Source organism: Miniopterus schreibersii, assembly GCF_964146895.1.
Source record: "Miniopterus schreibersii genome assembly, chromosome: 13".
Classification (NCBI taxonomy): domain Eukaryota; kingdom Metazoa; phylum Chordata; class Mammalia; order Chiroptera; family Miniopteridae; genus Miniopterus; species Miniopterus schreibersii.
Genome location: NC_138113.1, coordinates 55,879,206 through 55,894,036, shown reverse-complemented (window position 1 = coordinate 55,894,036; position 14,831 = coordinate 55,879,206). Strand labels below are relative to the sequence as shown.

At 49.7% G+C, this 14,831-nt stretch overlaps 1 protein-coding gene across 4 annotated transcripts in view; it reads left to right on the top strand.

Annotated features, from left to right (window-relative positions):
* NCK2 (NCK adaptor protein 2) overlaps positions 1 to 14,831 on the top strand; it is a 131,061-nt gene that overhangs the window by 58,071 nt on the left and 58,159 nt on the right. For 3 of the 4 annotated variants that reach the window (XM_081157214.1, XM_081157216.1, XM_081157215.1), the window contains exon 2: positions 6,975 to 7,155. The gene's annotated coding sequence lies outside the window, so the exon portion shown is untranslated. The remainder of the gene's footprint in view (positions 1 to 6,974; positions 7,156 to 14,831) is intronic. The other variant, XM_081157217.1, reaches the window with a different exon arrangement.

Sequence of the window (14,831 nt, the reverse complement as noted above, 5' to 3'; positions counted from 1 at the left end):
TTAGCAACAGCCTCGTTTAAACTGAATCGCCTCTAGAGATCCTCTCTCTAAATTCGGTTACATTCTGAAGGGGGGTTGGGACTTCAACATTTGAATTTGGGGGGCACAATTCAGACTGTAACAGGTGGGATATGCACAACTGCATGATGTAATAAGAGCTATCCGTTGCTGAAGGAACCCAGAAGGAAAGTGTTTAAGGGACCCTGGAGGCGGCTGGGAATTCTCAGAGGAGGGGGCTTGAGCAGCCTCTTGAAGGGGGTAGGATTTTACCCACCCGCTGAGCACTGGGGGTGGGGTGGGCAGGGAGTAGAGAGTAGAGAGAAGAGAGTAGGGAGTAGAGAGTAGGGAGTAGAGAGTAGGGGATTCACAGAGATGAGCTGGTAAAGAAGGGGGGCTTTCCAGATGGAGGCACCAGCAGTCAGTTCAGCGGAGATCAGATCCAAGTTGAAGGAGGGGAGGCTGGAGGGGCTGCGGGGTGCAGTTGCTCAGGGATGGTTGGGGGGGACCAGAGCCGAGGGAGAGCGGGCCCCGGAGGGAGAGTGGGCCCCGGGCTGCCTGGGCACCACACTGCCCTGGAGGGAAACGCAAGAAAGACGGTGGGGTTTTATCTAACAGCTTTCTGTCTTTATTGCTAAAGTAAAACGTATGCAAAAACGTCACAGAAAAAAATAAAGTTAAAAGTAAAATAATACTTACCCCTGATTCTACCCCACAAGTTTATTCGGTGTAACCACTGTTTAACAGCAGCTTGTGCCTGGCCTTCCTGCCAGCTTTTCAAGATTCTATTGAAAACAGAAAGAGAGAGAGAGAGAAATGTGAGAGGGAGGGGCAGGTGAGAGGAGGAGGCAGGGTTCCCCCCCCCCCACCCCGTTCTGCTGCTGGCCAGGCCTGTCTCGCAGTTCCCCTCGTTCTTTCAGTCCTTTGGCTTCCAGAGACCAGGGGCATGACATCAGCAGCATGATCTGAGTGAGGCTCACATGCAGAGGCGGCGAGGCTCGGATCGCCCAGCGTGCCTACAGGATCTTCCAGGATAATTCGGTGTCTGTGTGTGTCTCCTTCTTTCTTTGTCTTTCTTTTTCCAAAAAAAAGGGGGGAGGGTTGCACCAGTTTTATTCAGTAAGTTCTGCTTAGTGTCTAAGGTTTATTTTTGTCACTGTGCTTTTCATTGGTGTGATCACCTGAACAACAGCTAAATCCCGTGAGTGCTTAATAAACAATGCTGGTGGACTTTAAAATGTTCTGTGCATTGGACTGTCCAGCTATGGTCTTGAGATGTGTCGCAGGGTGTTTGTGTTGATTCCGAAAACGACGGCTTGGGCTAGGGGAAGATCTTCAGAGTTGCCCCTTCTAGACCTTTGGAGAAGGGAGTGCTGTTGTATTTAGGAGGCTAGCACCAAATACATACGCCAGAACCTGACAGACATTGGAAATGGTGGTGCTCATCAGATTCCAATCTGTTAGAATTTTTAGGCGCAGGCTCTTAACATTTACGTTCCTACTAAGATTTGCTTTATGACCTTCTTGCCATGGTGTTTTAGATAAGCTTTAATAAATTTTTAGCACCACATCATCAATTTTTTATAATGTTCAAGTTCATTCCATATGCCTCAAAGCTACAGAGCTGGAGCTGAGGGAGCCTGGTTATGGATTAGGGGACAATTTCCAGATCCCACGGGGCGTTTGGAGGCTGAGCTGGGCCTGGACCCCATCTCCTGACCCATCTTCTGCTGTGTTTCTCATCTCATTACCTATGGCCGACACACTGCCTGCAGTGTCGTTCTTTTCTCAGTCCTGCAACACTTGAAGGCAGAAATTGTCATTATTTCAGAACATAGAACCCTCAGAGCACAATGGCTGGCCAGCTACCTCCTTTCCAGGACCCTCCTCAGCTGCATGTGGTGTCCCTGTGAGGCTATTCAGAGAGTTAGAAATAGTATCCCCCACCCCATTTTTATTAATCAACTTCTTATCAACTGATAATTTGGGAAACTGGCTTGTGGCCTTACTATTCTCTGAGCCCTGACTACCATGCATAGGGTGATGAAAGGTGGAGGAGACCACCATGCATGGGGCGATGAAAGGTGGAGGAGACCACCGTGCATGGGGAGATGAAAGGTGGAGGAGACCACCGTGCATGGGGCGATGAAAGGTGGAGGAGACCACCGTGCATGGGGCGATGAAAGGTGGAGGAGACCACCGTGCACGGGGCGATGAAAGGTGGAGGAGACCACCGTGGATGGGGCGATGGAAGGTGAAGGAGACGACCGTGCATGGGGCGATGAAAGGTGGAGGAGACCACCGTGCTCGGGGCGATGAAAGGTGGAGGAGACCACCGTGCATGGGGCGATGAAAGGTGGAGGAGACCACCGTGCATGGGGCGATGAAAGGTAGAGGAGACCACCGTGCATGGGGTGATGAAAGGTGGAGGAGACCACCATGCGTGGGGTGATGAAAGGTATAGGAGACCACCGTGCATGGGGCGATGAAAGGTGAAGGAGACCACCATGTGTGGGGTGATGAAAGGTAGCCGAGACCACCGTGCATGGGGTGGTGAAAGGTAGAGGAGACCACCGTGCATGGGGTGATGAAAGGTGGAGGAGACCACCATGTGTGGGGTGATGAAAGGTAGCCGAGACCACCGTGCATGGGGTGGTGAAAGGGAGAGGAGACCACCGTGCATGGGGTGATGAAAGGTGGAGGAGACCACCATGTGTGGGGTGATGAAAGGTATAGGAGACCACCGTGCATGGGGTGGTGAAAGGTAGAGGATACCACCGTGCCTGGGGCGATGAAAGGTGGAGGAGACCACCATGCGTGGGGTGGTGAAAGGTAGAGGAGACCACCGTGCATGGGGTGGTGAAAGGTGGAGGAGACCACCATGCGTGGGGTGATGAAAGGTGGAGGAGACCACCGTGCATGGGGTGGTGAAAGGTGGAGGAGACCACCGTGCCTGGGGCGATGAAAGGTGGAGGAGACCACCGTGCATGGGGTGGTGAAAGGTAGAGGATACCACCGTGCCTGGGGCGATGAAAGGTGGAGGAGACCACCATGTGTGGGGTGGTGAAAGGTAGAGGAAACCACCGTGCATGGGGTGGTGAAAGGTAGAGGAGACCACCGTGCATGGGGTGGTGAAAGGGAGAGGAGACCACCGTGCATGGGGTGGTGAAAGGTAGAGGAGACCACCGTGCATGGGGTGATGAAAGGTAGCCAACACCGCCATGCATAGGGCGATGAAAGGGAGAGGACACCGCTGTGCATGGGGTGGTGAAAGGTAGAGGAGATCATGTCCCTGGAAGCCTTTGGGTGTCACATCGATAAATATTTGTATGCTGCAGGTGTTGGTCCACATGGGGGAGGAAACCAGGGTTGAACTTTGGCTAAACTGTTCAAAGAGACTCTTGTATAGACTGTTTGGTGTCTGAAACCAGCATTTTCGCACTGGAATCAAGTTTTCCATCAATTAGATCAGCGGGAATGAAATGTCTAATCCTCCCAGAGCTCGCCAACCCGTGCTGCACAGCCTGGCCCGTGCTGCTCTGGTCAGGCACCGACCTTCGACCTTCCATATATTCACTCTGAACTGGACAGCCACCAAGGCCACTGCAGGCCTACCTGCTCTGAAGAGAGGTGTCCCCAGTGTCACGGGGAAGGGGCAAGACTAGCATGTGAGCTCAGAGGCCTGCAATACAATCACTGGGTATTGTTTTTTTTTTTTAAATGAAAGAAGAATGACAGCTACTGTAGATCTGTCTACAGATTTGGGGTCTGGGTGGTGCTCTTGGTGTGCTTTGCATGTAAGCTTCAGGTGAGATGCACACCTGATGGATGGAACCTGCAAGTCTTTAGGTTGTGTGCCCGACTAGCCCAGTCAGGTAATGTTGTTACACAGTAATTATTTTTTGCTGCCCTGACATCTAAGGGAAACAGTACCTTTGGAAATTAAGGTGGAGTGTGCATCCATGAGCTGGCTCCTTTGTTCCAGCACAGCCCAGCCCCTACCTGACTTGAGAGGCGGGTGCCGGTCAGATGGCAGTGGCAGCCACCTTTGCCTGAGTCTCAAGACTAAAGCCACCTTTCGTGGTGACCTTTGCGGGAGAAAGCTGGGCTGGACTTTGAAATCAGATGAGTGTGGGTTCAAGTCCTGGCTGTGGGACATGTGGTGCTTTGGTTCCTGAGCTGAACAATAAGATTTGTCAGTAAGATGAGGCTGCAGGGAAGATGAACAGCGCCGTGCCACACGGGGACCAGGACACGCTCTTCCCTCCCTGCCTGCCCGGTACTCGGCCTCCTGAGTCAGGAGGAAGGGGAGGGGGGATCACCTGAGCTCTCAGAATGTGAGCCTTTTGGGGGATTCAAGTCATCTGGGCAAATCTGCCAGCTCTAAAGTACTTGGAGCAAATCGCCCAGCCGTATTGTGCCCCAAAGGCCACAGCTTTGTGCCATCAGCACCATGGGGCACCTACCCTCTACTAGCCCTTATGGTCCACTGGAGTAAAGCGTATTAGTGATGGATATCCTGGGTCTGCAGATGAGCTGCTGAGGCCTGCAAGCCTGGATGAAGTAGGCACTGCGGCTCAGCGCCTCCAGAAGGATGAGGGAAAGCCCCTGGTTGTGGCTCAGGCATTTTAAAACACAGTTTCTAAAGAAAATCTGTGTTACAGAGAATTTAGATAACCCCTTGCATTTTGCAGGGGTGAAATTTTGTATTATTAAGGGTCCAAATTAATGTAGAAGAAGAGATGCATTTGGTGTGTGTTCATTCCTGCCCGCTCGCCCTCCTCCTGCTTTCTAAAGGGAGGCCAGTGGGGAATGTTTTCAAAGGGAAGCTTCCCCCGCGTGGTGTGTTCCCACTCGCCTGCCATGGCCCATGCAGGGCATCTTGAATTAACTCTCAGTTGAAGACCTTCTGCGGTCCAAGTGACCTTGTACCTGGTGGTGTTTATAGAGATTGTTTTTTACACGAAAGCATTTGCTTTTCCGCTGGGTTTAGATCACACCTTGTACTTAAGACCTGCTTTGAAGAGCTTGTCCTTAACCGAGGTTTTGAATGAACTAATAACCCCATGTTATACAGAAGCGGTGGGCAGGCTTCATTTAAACCAAGAGGGAAGGGTTTTCATCACTTTTTTTCTTCTTAAGGTGTAAGCTTAGTGCATTGACTATTTGCCAGTGAAATGCTTTTCTCATGGAAAACACTGCACCTTTCTTTTTTACACGTGAATCCCAGGTGGCCATCAGCACCCTTAAATGAACTTAAAAGGGTGTCACTTTGTCACTTTGTTTGACCTCCTCTGTGAGTTTAGATCCTGCTCTTTGCTTCCCTCTTTTCCACCTTGCCCACCACACCCAGTATCTAAGGACTGGGCTGTTCTTTCGCTTCGGGGGTAGATCAGGTGCCCCCAGTGGGTTTGCTGTTGGTATGGTGGATGTAGCGTCTTGAAGGCCTGCGTTCCTAACTCTATAGCCTATTAAGGAAAACCTTCCTGAGAAATTAACTCGTGCAAAAGTGGGTATTAGTACCCATCCTGGCAGGTTATTGGAAGGATTAAATGCAGAGCTCCCAAGAGCACAGTGTGCAGAGGGAGGCCCATATTGGGACAACCCAGACTGCACACCAACCTCCCCCAGCATTGGGCCAGGAGGGCCTGACGTCAGGCAAATTCACTTTTCAATTAAATATTTAAAAATACAACTTATCTCTAAAAGAACCACTTAATATACCAACGTGGATGGAGAGTTGGTGGGCTTGGCTGTATTATTGGGTGGCTTTCTTCAGTAAGTGGCATATATCAGGCCAGAAGCGAGAAGTAACAATCCTTGGTCCAGATGTCAGTCCAGATGCCAAAACTTCCGTTTCCAAAGAACCTGTCATTTTATTGTAAACACTTAGCAGAGAGAAGGGTGTGGTCATCCTGGTATACATTTAACATCTTGCCCAAGCCTGTCTTCCCATTATTCTTGGTTATCACCTTTTCCTTGCATTTAATCATATTTTTTAATAAAGATCATGCACCCTTTAAAATAATGCTAGAGAACACATAAAGATGAAGTTTTTAATAAAAATTTATGAACTTGCCTTATAACATTTTTATGATAGCCTTACTTGAATTATCTTTGTCTATTTGACTAAAATAGAATTCGATTTTTCTGTGGGATATTTAATGTTTTGGGTTATAGTCAAGCTAAGGATGAATTAATAGATCTCCGTGAGCGAGCTATCAGGACAGATCTCCTCTGGGTTTGAAATGTAGTTAGAAATGTCAGTGAACCCACTTGAAGGTCCACAGACCTCAGGGACCCTGGAAAATATGAGGCAAGGACTGAAAGTAGTTTGCCAGGTGGAGGGACGTCAGGGGAAAGCAGACTCCACAGCCAGGAGGAGAGGGTTGTGTCACTGCCAGCTTCCCATCCAACCTCCTGGTAGTTTGGGGATGTTATTCTTGGGTTTCCTGCAGGGATGTTTTTAGCACAAGGCTGTGGGTCCAGTAGGTGGCCTCTCTCAATAAATGGCCAGTGCAAGAGACTCCAAGACAGGGACGAGTCTCTGCATAATTTCAGTGCTCTCCGCCACCCGTCTCCCTACTTAGGCCCCCAGACCGGCTTCCTTTGTGCTTGGCAGCCTCCCTGTTGTTTTTGGCCTCAAAGGGTGTGGTGGGGAGCAGTGGGCTAGGAACTCTGAAGAGACTGGGGAACTAGGGTCCCTGGTATGGTCTGCTGTCCCCACTCTCCACCCCTTTTTTCCAGAGTGTGTGGTTGGCCTCCCACACCAAGGCCTCAGAGCTGATCGGGGGCTAGAAGGTGGAGAGGTAGGAGGGAGCATTTGTGTTTGGGTAGAGATCACTAGGTACAAAGCAACTTTTTTCTGGGGTTTATTAAAAATGCTTGTTTCAGGTCAATAATCAGTTGTTTCTCAAGCAATTACTTAACGTCAAACAAGCAAGCATCCCAATATATAACGTTCTGTTCCTTTTCAGATTTCCTACGTCCCTTTTCTACGAGGGATTTCCCAGACCAGAGTCCTCGGTGGAAGCCTGGGTTGGATTTGAGAGAGCGGAGGATCCCTGCGGCTCTGACTCACTGCACAGGCGTGACCCGCTGCAGTCGCCTTTGGAGTTCTGCGTCGGGCCAGTTATCTCTCGTAGGTGAGCGCCAAAGGTGAGTCTGCCGTTCTCTGCTCTAAAACCAGGACAAGTGGCCGCTTTCGCCTGAAGTACTTGGTTTGCACAGCAGGTTTTACATTGGCAAAATGGCCTTCAATATAGCCCTGAATTGTTTAGCCACACGATATTTCTGTTTCTAAGGGACCTGATTGAAACATTACATTCACTGTTCCTGCTTCAGGGTGTGGTGGCTTCCTTCGCGCGGGCACCCCGAACCTGCCGACCACCCTCACGCGCAGCGCTGTGGCCCAACAGACAGTTCTCAGATCTCTGCAGGGTGGGGCCTTCTGCGGGTAGCGCTGGAGCCCCAAGATAAGGAAAACTGCCTTCAGGACACTTTTAGTCTAGCAAAGCTTTTATTCCCACTCTGATGCTGAGAAGTCTACATCAAAAGATGCAAACAGATAAAAGGTTCCGAGGCGTTTACCTGTTTGTGTGGAAATCTGCTTGTGTGTGTGAAAATAAAACCATGTCTGTAATGTAGCAGGTGGATTCTGAGCCCAGGGGCCCTGTAATAACAGGTACTGGACAGTCATATCCCTGTCTGACAGGAGCGTTTCTTAGCCCTGGCAGAGCGTTTGGGGCGTTTGACGTAGAACATAAGGAATGCGGTGGCCGGCTCTGCTGCTGGCTGGGTGTGAGCAGTGTTGTGTGAGAGGTGCAGTTCCACCTCCAGCCCAGTGCACACAGCTGTGGGCACAGCACCCAGATCACCGGCTTCCCTTCAGAACCTCGGGCTATTATTCACAAACTGTTTAAACTATTCTGGAATCTATAACTTTGGACTATTAAATCTCTTGGTATGATTTCTGTAAATTTATTTAATTTAGTATAAATTGGAATTTTCTCTCATTTGTTCTAAAACTACTACCAAAAATTTTGTAAATAGGTTTTTCTCTCCTTGACCACTTTTTTGGGAGGGGGTGATTCTTAATTTCACTTAGGTTCCCTGCTGATGTGGGCTGACCAGAACAGCACAGAATTCATACGTAGTATTCGTGAGGGTAGGACTAAGTGCCTGATGTCTGCCTCACTAACCTTTCTGATTTCTTCTGGAGAAAATGACCCATTGTTCTGTGTATTTAGGGGGTTTTTGTCCTGATTTCCAGGTCCAGGCCCTGGTGTGGAAGGGAGAGCTCAGAGCTCCTGTTGTACAGCCTGACCCAAGCCGCCTCCTTTCTCCCTGCCCTGACAGTCTAAGCTACTCTGACCCTGCCCTCCAGGATGTTGGCACTCACCAGCTTTACTACCTCTGTCCACCTCACACATTGATAGGGATCTCCCAGCTATCTCTGCCAGACTTTATGTGAGACTAACACCACTATGGTGGTTCATGTCCAATCTCAGGAGATTTCCATTACATTAAAAACAGCCTCCCACCTATGGGGACACAATTTTTTTAATAATCATTGCAGTGGAACCTTTTATGACCTGTCATTTATAAATGCAGTCTCCTATTTTGTGGCAGTGTAAGCTAGAAATTAGTGTAAATTTTCAAACCTGATCATCAGAATTCATTAGTAATTCATAAGTAACAGACTCTGACACTACATTTATATATATATATATATATATATATATATATATATATATATATATGTATTTGTGTGTATATATATGTGGGTGTGTGTATATATATATATGTCTGTTGATTTCAGAGAGAGGAAGGGAGAGTGAAAAGAGGGGGAGAGAGAAACATCAATGATGAGAGAGCCATGGATCAGCTGCCTCCTGCACGCCCCCGACTGGGGATCGAGCCCGCAACCTGGGCATGTGCCCTGACCGGGAATCGAACCTTGATCTCCTGGATCATAGGTTGATGCTCAACAGCTGAACCGCGCCAGCTGGGCTGACACTTCTTTAGGAAGTTCTTTATCATCAGTGACTTTAACAAACTTCAAGCTATTTCTGGGATCCTCCTTCAGAAAGGAGTGAGGCAAGGGAAGTAACAGACTCGCCCAAGGCAGCATATTCTGCATGGACACCCAGCCAGAGTCCATTACTGTTCTGCAAACAAGAGGTGGCCTGGGTACGATTAGGTGGAGAGCTGTACATAGATAATCATGAAAATATACTTACAAAAATATTTATTTATATCTGTATAATTTTAGAGAATTATTATTTTACAGGTTCACGAGACCTGCACCAAAACCCCGATTTACTTGTTAAAAATTACTTTTGAGGTTTAGAAAAATGTTCAGTGGGAAATCACAAGATATATCCATTCATATAATAAATATTTATTGTGAGCACCAACTGGAATCTGGACTCTTTTTCTTGGAGTGACTATTTTAGCACTGTGTTGTAGCAGCTGCAAAAATAAATACAGTACAGTTTTAGACACTGTTTGCCAGGGCCTCGTGGGGTGGGCCAGGGCCCTGGCAGCTCTGGTTTCGTGGGAGCCACTGTAGGTGATGTTCTTAAGTGAGTCTCTGGTGCCCGAGGCGGGTGGACTGACCCTCAGAGCAGAGTCTGGGAAAGCCAGAAGATGCTGTGTTGTAAGAGAATGTTAAAGAGCGAGGGGATGGTGGGCAGGCAGGCTGGTAGATCAGCTGGGTAACAGAGAGTCCCAAGTCCCAGCAGTGGGTCAGAGACCAGGCATGTGCTGTTTGGTTGGTGATCTTTGAAGAGCCAGCAGGAAAAGTGACAGCCAGGTCAGTTTTATCACTTGCCATGTCTTGGAAAGAATGAGAGCAACGCTAGCCGGGTAAAGTGTTAATAGGATGTCAGTCCAGACGCATTTCCCAGGTACTCTGGGTGTGTGCTGTCCCAGCTGGACCTACACCTGGGGCTGGGCTGAGGGAAGCAGTGTGTGTGCGTGTGTGTGTGTGTGTGTGTGTCAGGGGGAGTCCAAGTTGCATCTCAGAGGTGCCCGCGTGGGGTCCCCGAGCCCCTGCTCTCCTGACCTGCATTCTCATGTCCTCCAGGAGCCTCCCCCCTTTGAGGTTAGGGAGCCAAGTCACCTGAGCCCTGGCCCTGACCCTGACCCACTGCCTAGGTGTGTGCCCTGACTGGGAGGCGAATTCTCAACATTTCAGTGTACTGAACGGATCTCCAACCAACTGAGCCATGCTGGCCAGGGCCTATTTTTAATTTTTAAAGGAACCTCATACTGTTTTCCATAGTGTCTACACCAGTTTACATTCTCACCAACACTTAACTTTTCTCTTTTTGAGGACAGCCGTCCTAACAGGTATGAGGTGGCATCTCCTGGTGGCTTTGAGTTACATTTCCCTGGTCATTTGTGATGCTGAGCATCTTTCCACATACCTTTTGGCCATTTGTATGTCTTTTTTAGAAAAATGTCTGTTCACCCGGCCGGGCGTGGCTCAGTGGTTAAGCGTCGACCTGGGATCCAGGCGATCAGGGTTCGATTCCCGGTCAGGGCACATGCCCGGGTTGCGGGCTGCAGCCGATCAATGATGTTTCTATCTCTCTCTCTCTCCCTCTCCTCTCCTCTCTCTGAAATCAATAAAGATATATTTTTTAAAATAAAAAGAAAAAAGAAAAATGTTCAGATCTCTGGATTGTTTGTATTTTTGCTGAGTTGTAGAAGTTCTTTCTATATTTTGGATATTAACCCCTCATCAGATACATGACTTGCATGTATTTTCTCCCATTCCGTAGGTTGCCTTTCCATTCTGTTGGTAGTTTTTTTGCTGTGCGGAAGCTTTTTTTGTCTGACGTGGTCCCATTTGTTTATTTTCGCTTTTGTTGCCTTTGCTTTTGGAGTCATATCCAAACACCACCAGCAAGACCAATGTCAAGGAGCTTACTGTCTGTTTTCTTCTAGAAGTTTTATGGCTTCGGGTCTTACGTTCTAGTCTTTAATCCATTACGAGTTATTTTACTCCCCACAGCACCTTTGTGCAGAGCGAAACTTCACGAAATTGCAGGTGCACGTTTCTTTATGTTGTCAATGAGCTCAGCATTTCTGATAGCTGAGGCGGTAATCAGAGTTTAGCCAAGCATGCTTTTGTCCCTTCGCCAGCATGCCAACGTGCCCTAGCAGCGGGGCTTCCTGGAAAGCTGCAGAAACAAATTAGAACAGAAAAAGCAAATTCCTGACCACCCGTCCGTCCACATATACATCTGTTCCCCTGCCAGATTGTAGAAGCTAAATTCATCACATCCCAGTCACTTCTCCACTAGTCTGAATTGTACCTTAAGGTTTACAAAGGGATTTTCATAAATTCTCTTTAAAACCCGGTGATGCAGACCCCCCAGCCTTTCCATAAAATGGAGGAAATGAGCCAGGAGAGGTTACTTTACCTGCCACAATGGGTGCGACACTGGGCAGCGACCATGACTCAGCCACACGCTGGCTGCAGGTGCGCTGACCTAGGTGCTCTGTGTGACGTTAGGAGCCCCTGGAGCAGGCGTGTAGGTGATGTGATGGGACACGACAGTGCTAAGAACGGGCCCCCAGAGCTTCCACTGGGGGCAGTGCTGCAGCTCCCAAACTTAGGACAGGTAAAGTGTTTTTTCTTGACCTCCCTCCTCCAGAAAAGCAAAAAGTATGTTTCTGCTGTGTGTGTGTGTGTGTGTGCGCGCGTGCGTGTTGCAGGGTAGGGGATGTGGGCTTAGCAGCTGAGACCTGGGCAGGTCAGTCTTCCCGAGGTGATGGGCATGTTCATTACCTTGTTTGTGGTGATGGTATCAAGGTGTATGCACAGGTCCAAACTCAAATTGTCCACACTAAATATGTGTAAGTTTGTGCACACGAAGTAAACCTCAGCGTTGACCAGGGGAAGGTGTGTGGCAGTGTGAGATACCTTACAGCCCTGCGGCCGGTGCGTGTGGGTAGAAGGGTGTCTGTGGAAGCTCTGTGCTGGCTTCCACCCCAGCTGTGCCTGGTGGGCCTGGAGCACTGCGGGGAGGGTGGTGTGGTCCCCAGACCTCTTGCCTCCACCTTCTCCTGTCACTGGTGTGCCTCAGTGTGGAGAGCGAAAACCACCCTGCATTTTAGGTTTCTGCCTAACAGAATCGATTTTCCTGTCGACTTTTAGGATACCATTGTACATGTTTTCTTTGAAAGCAGTACTGACTCCAAGATGTTAAGTGGTTATGAAAACAATATGAATAAATCAGACCATAAGAGATCACAGATTAAGGGGAGTGGTTTTTGATAGTGTTAACAAGCAGGAGATTAACAAAAGCAAGCTTTGAAAGGAAACTAGTCCCCTCCGTGCTTGCTGAGGGGGAGGAAGCCCTGTCTGTCTGCCAGGCATCTTGCTGTGAAAAGACATTGGCCTCCTCGGCCTCTCAGAGTCAAACTTGGCAAGTGAACTGGTTGGATTTCAGCGTGACCACTCTGGAAGAAGTAAGGGGGACCCTAATTGTTTAATCCAGTGTGGTGGTTCCCTGACCGCCTCAGCTCTCCAGCCTCCGGTGTGGAGGCCTCCTCAGGCCACTGTGGGCCTGCTGCGGTCAGCAGCGGGGCAGAGCTGACGCCAGGCCAGCCCGCCCACTGCGGGAAGCAGATGTTTTGCCTGTTCTCAATCAAGGATGCTGCTTTCTGCTCTCCCTCCACCCCCAGCCCTCATGGGGAATGAGTGGGAAATGCATCAGACCTGAAGACCCCCCCACCCCCGAAAGATTAAGAGGGACATTCCATGCTAAGCTCAGAAGCACCAGGGAAAGCTGTTGATCCCCGAGCCTGAGACAGGATCGCCTTCCCCGGGTCTGGTGGAGGCCTCTTTCGTGGGAGAAGCTAAATGACCACGTCTTACCGCCCGGAAGATCATGTTCAGGACTATTTTGTAAAACATTGGTCATATTTTCCTGGTGGTTAGATCCCAAGCCTCTTCAGCATGTGCCTGGACCAGAGGTCTCTGGAGAAAGTGTCGTGTGTGCATGTGTGTGTGTGCATGAGTGTGTATGTGCACACATGTGCACAGTGGAGGCACTGACGACTGTTCAGTTGTGCTTTCCATGGCTGTGTGTTAACCTCTTTGCCCTGGTTTCTGTGACAGTGGTGGGAGGGACCAGTGAGTGCTAAGTCTGTGATCTTGGGATTCTAGGGACATGACTGCTTGAGTAGCTTGGTGCCTCAACCCTGCAGCTACACTCCCCAGAATTCTGTGGGAACCTCCTTCTCCCCCAATTGCAGTAACCACCAGACTCATCTACCCCCTTAGTCTCAACTCCAGGAAAGGGGACCAGGGATTTCCCAGAGCAACAAGCTGCCGATGCTTCTACATTTTGTCGGCTGAGTGGGGCCAGGCATAGAAAGGGCTGGAAACGTGATTATGCCTTGGGGATGGAATGGGGAGGACACACCAGGGCCCCCGCCTCACTTCTCATTTCCCAGAGGCAAGCACGCAGGCCTCAGGGAGCTCTGCAAGTCGGTGCCCGCCGGCTGCATACAGGAGCTGCCAACCTGGGCTGGGCAGGTGGGCCTGACAGCCAGTGCCGAAAGCTCCCTGGAGGCACAGATGGGCTGACGCAGGTGAGAACCATGGGTGTAAGTGTCTCCATCAACACTGGTCCCAAATCTGGTTCCTCCTCGTAACTGTGCAGGGACCACAGGCCCAGGTCCCAGGCCCCAGCCCCAGCGATTAGGTTTGGGGAGGCCAGGGCACCTGTGCTTGTTTTTTTGTTGTTGTTGTTTTTTAATATGCCTTTATTGATTTCAGAGAGAGGAAAGGAGAGGGGGGGAGAGAGAGAAACATCACTGATGAGAGAGTCATTGATCGGCTGCCTCCTCCATGCCCCCCACTGAGGATTGAGCCCGCCACCCGGGCGTGTGCCCTGACCAGGAATCGAACCGAGATCTGGATCCTAGGTTGATGCTCAACCACTGAGCCACACCGGCCAGGCCATGCTTATTTCGAAAGCTTCTCCAGTCCTCTGATCAGCCAGTTTGGAAACTGGTAACGTGGAGCCTGGAGTTGATGTCCCCTCCAAGCTGGGGAGAGAGGAGCTAGTCTGGGATGAGAGCATCGGTGAGGTAAGAAGGGAGGGGAAGGTGACTGTCATGCAGTGTGCCTATCTCCCAGCTGTGCCTCTCCCAGCTGTGCCACATTTGCCCCTCCACGCAGGGCCACTTTGACATGAATGGACGTTTTTCTTGAGGAATCACTGGGAGCTCAGGCCCCACTCCTGACCCACTTGGAGTGGGCTGAGGGGCCTGGACGTCCGTGTGCTTCATCCATCCGCCATTCTCCGTGTGAGAATTTTCATACGTTCACACTTTAGAGAATTCTTGAGACTTTTGTAGTGTTTATTGGCAGTTCTGATTTTTTTTCTTTAAGGTGAGTTGGCCCTCAAGGGAAACTGATCCTAGGCATGGAAATGCAGCGAAGTATCGGGAGGAAACAGAAACGAGAGCACTGGTGCTTTCTCTGCCGGCCTCCCCTTCTCTGCTCTGGAGAGCAGCTCCGGGATGGCGGGTTCCTAGAAAACGTGGCTCAGAGTCAGCAGAGAAATCATGTAGCAGAGTCTATGTTATTTTGTGTGAAGGGGAAATAATTTCCCTTCCTGTAGGGATTTTTTACAGAACCATTACTTTTGTCCAGTGGAGCCAATATCTGGGTCTCCTGCAAAGCAGAAAAGGACTGTGAAATAGTTGTAATTTTGCAAAAAGCCACACACATGAAGTCAATCCTGCTCTGTCAATTATGTCACTCCCCAAAGACATTTGGGAGGGTTTCCCTTTCAGAGCCAGGC